Genomic DNA, 4,129 nt, shown 5'->3' on the forward strand with positions numbered 1-4,129 from the left:
ATTTAAAAAGGAAATGAAGATTTAAAAATTAAGGAACACGTCACATTGCTTTCAGATCTAAATTTTGCTTATTGTTACATACCAAAGTAGTTTAACTATTTGAAAAAAGGTTTTTATAAAAGCTTAAATTGTTACTATTGTTATTATTGTGGTAGCTATTGTAATCATGCTCTATATTATTTATGCTAAAGAATATCTGATTGTTCAAGAAGTGGAATATTAATAGGGATTTATTAGCTATATTTGAAATGCCTTAATTTTTCCCCCTCCCTCATCTTTTGTGGAAAATTAAGCTCATTGTTTTTCCTTTTGGCCCATCCAGGGGAGAGAGGAAGAAAAAGTTTTTTCCAGTCAGAAAAACTGCAATGAACTGAAGTTAAATCAGGTACACATTTTATTTTTGTAGGCACGTTTTGCGATTCACTTTTTGGGAAATAAGAAAATAAAAAATTAAAACAGTGGATTTTTTTTTCCTCTCCTGAGTCTCTTTATATTTCACAAACAAATCCCACTCAATTGTGAGCTTCCAGAGAACAGGCAGCACACACTATTCCTTTCAGAATTTTATCTGTAGTACTGGCTTTGATAAAATACATCCCAACTTTCAGAAGAATCCTGATGACAGAGACAGCCTCTCTGGGAAGCAAGGGTCCTTTATGTAGGAAGTGAAGGTACAGCTGGATTTTGGAGCACTTTGATGCCTTATTTGAAGTCAATAAACAGTATATACAAAGAACAGTTGTAGAAAATATAGAAATGCATAATATAGTGTCTAAAAGGTGAATGATGTATGAATGTGTGTATACGTGCATAAAAGTGTGTGTGACTGAAACACACTTTAAATAAATGCTGGCTAAATCCATAGTTTATAGGCTGTGATCAAATACAGAATTTTTCTGGTATTGCTGCTAACTCTTTAGCAAAAGTCCTAAAATGGTTTTAAATTCCAGATTAGAGCCTCAATTCAGTAATTAGAATGCATGTAGCCCCTTATATTATTCAACATTTTACTAAGTCAAACTTAATGCTTTTTCTCTTCTCTAAGACACAATAAGCTCTATAATTGAAGATGTCTTTCCAGAAGAAGTGGATATTCATTGCCTACTCCCCTCATTCACTTCCTCTGGTTCTCATTGTAAAGTTGAAGTGGGAGGACAGCGAAGTGGTTGGGGATGGAACAGAGTTTTCATTTTTGGGTGGCTTCACCCTCTCTGAGCCTGGGGTTGGTTAAGATGATCTTTTTTTCTTTACGAGGGGCTTTGGGGAAATTCAAAGTCCACCTTCAGGGAACAAACTCTGCAACACTCTTGTCTCTAATCCAGTCTTACTTCTGGCTTACTGTGCGATCTTTTTGTGGACCAGCCTTTTTCCAAGGTAGGATTCAATGGTGGAGCCAAGTCCTATTTTTTACTACCACTCGTTCTCTCCTGCTGTTTTCTTCAGGATGAGTCAGACATCAGTATACTCTCCCTGATCTCACCTAGGTTTAGAGGTGCATATCGGACGCTTTCCACAGTTCTGTGGGTACCTGCTCATAAGACATAAGGTAAGGTTATAGTATCCCTCAGTCCTCTCTTTTGGAAAGTGCAATAACCGCCTTGTTCATTTCACATCAAAGATGTGAACCATAACCTCTCTCAACCATAACCTTTCCTTATTTCCCTCATCTGACCAATAGTCATGGAGTTGCAAAACTCATAACTGTCCCATAGTAAATTCTGCATTTCAAATCTTTTATATTTTTTTCTTCACAGAATCTTCCATTTTACTATATGTTGCAAATTCATTGCAAAAGGTGTGAAAGAAGAAGGAAATTAAGTTGGTAAATATTTTGAAGCCAGACTGAAATATTTGGCCAAGTTTCTATAACAGTGGAACTACTTTAATCAAAGAAAATCTTACTTATGTGGCCAAAAAAGAAACTAACAAGTATTGTACTTATCGAAATAGAGTTGATAAGCTTGGAAGGTGGATCTCCCTCCCTCTCTATGCAATTCTCTGCCTTGGAAAGCACTGCCCTCTACAGAAACCATTGGATCTGAAGAGTATGTATTGGAAAACCTCTCCTGAAGACCATATGATGAGCAACAAGAAGGTGTACACTAAGAAAGACTGAAAACTCAGATCTGTGCAAGGAGATAATGAAGACTATGAAAACAATTAGAAAATAAGAAAATGTTTGCACAAAGTCAGAAAGGAATTGAAAAAGATTTGAAAGCACAGTATTTACTTTTTGTTAGTTTATTAGCAAAGCAAAATGACACACATGACACAGGCTTCTTCCAACTTGCTATGCTGGGTGGACATGCTTTTCTCATTAAACAATGCAATAAAAAAGGAAAGGAATATCAGTTTTTTCAGATGAAGAAGAAAAAAATTGGTTGGCATATCGGTCTGGAAGTACTTGCAGGATATTCCTGGCAGAGATGTGCCCTTGGCATTTGAAATCATGATCTCTCTCTCTCTCGCTTACTATAATGAAAAATTTACTTATACAGCTTTACACTTTTTGATCACTCTTCCAGTAAACAATTCTGTCCTTGGGAACATCTAATAATCAAGGAGTTACCTCATTCACACAGCAGAACAATCACTGGAAAATATAATAACTAATTGGGATTTTTGAAATTAAATGTGGTGGTGGTATTGCTTGTGGAAAGATACTAAATGGTTCATGATTTTAATTTTAATCCTAAAGAATGACTTTCTAATAGTCATAAATGACTTTCTATGGAAGAGGTGATAGACTTACTGTTACCGAAAATGTTCAGTCTTAACAAGGATGCCAATTTGGCATGCATGCTTGTCAGGGATTCAAGTGTCTGTGAAGTGGTTGATTCCCAATTTGTAAGTTATTTTGCAGTTTTCCAAATCTGTCAGTCTATGACCCATCTTGAGTTTTAAGCTGAAATGTCGACATATCAGAAAAATGATTACTATCTGATTGTTAAGTTTCTGTGGTCTCAAATTGAACTTTTCCCCATTGTCTCAGTTTATCCATACACCATCCACCACAAGACAAGTATGCAGGTAAATAGCATACAAAGGAGATAAAATTTTCTAGTGCTGCATTTTATTTGTCTTCAGGTGACATTGTAGTTCACCCAATGGCAGAATATGAGACTTCTCTCTATTTCCCTCCAACCATCTGACCTACCACATTCCCTGAAGATCTTACAGTGTCCACCCCCTACCTAACACTTGTCATTGACTTCATTTTTCAGATAAAATTTACAATTCTTAACATTAAAAGCAAAACTGTAATCTGATCTTAGTTGAAATGGCTTTCAACTCCACAGACATACACTGCTAACAAACATACTTGTGTCTTAAATGTGTTGGTTCTTTTTCTATACTGAAAATATTTCTTCTACTTTCAACACTAGATCAAGTCTTAAACATTTTTATCTAATGACCTTTTTATCCCACTTCAATATCTAAGAAATCATTACATTGTCACAAATATATAGTAAGTATCTGTTGACCTCCAGATAATGTTACCTCTGAAGCATCATTTTAGAAACAAATGTGATATACATATGTAATTTTAAATTTTCTGGGACTTATGTTAGGAAAAGGCAAAAAAAATAGGTGAATCTAATTTTAATGACATATTTTATTAATTTCAAATCTTATTTCAAAATATAATCAACATAAAATTATAAATGAGACATTTAAACATTTTATATGGTCTTTAAAATCTGGTGTGTATTTTACATTTACTGCACATCTCGATTTGTTCTAGCTAAATTTAAGTACTCAATAGCCTTAGCTAAGTACTCAATAACATGTGGCCAGTGGCTTTTGTGTTCACAAAGCAGCAACAGAAATTGCCCGACCTTGTTTTGCCAGCCAATTCCATCCCAATATCTGTGTGGGTTGGGAGCAAAGATAGATTCCCACAATTTTTAAATTGTTGAAAGAGATGAAAAAAAGAATATTTATCGACACCTGAAAATGATGTGAAATTCAAATTTCAGAGTCCTTAATAAAGATTTATTAGAGCATAGCCATGCTCATTTACTTATAGATTTTCTGTGGCAAATTTCATGCTAAAAATGACAGAGTCAATTACTGTTGAGTGGCTGTATGACCCCAAAAGCTTAAAATATTTACCATCTGGCCCTTT

At 34.7% G+C, this 4,129-nt stretch overlaps 1 long non-coding RNA gene across 1 annotated transcript; it reads left to right on the forward strand.

Moving 5' to 3' along the window:
• Positions 1 to 295: 295 nt before the first annotated feature.
• On the forward strand, positions 296 to 3,588 carry LOC120225359. Its single transcript, XR_005526787.1, has 2 exons — positions 296 to 385; positions 1,755 to 3,588. It is a non-coding gene; the product is annotated as an uncharacterized LOC120225359 (long non-coding RNA).
• Positions 3,589 to 4,129: the final 541 nt, after the last annotated feature.

The sequence above is a fragment of the Hyaena hyaena genome, unplaced genomic scaffold (genome assembly GCF_003009895.1).
Source record: "Hyaena hyaena isolate Hyena2069 unplaced genomic scaffold, ASM300989v1 scaffold_1373, whole genome shotgun sequence".
Classification (NCBI taxonomy): Eukaryota; Metazoa; Chordata; class Mammalia; order Carnivora; family Hyaenidae; genus Hyaena; species Hyaena hyaena.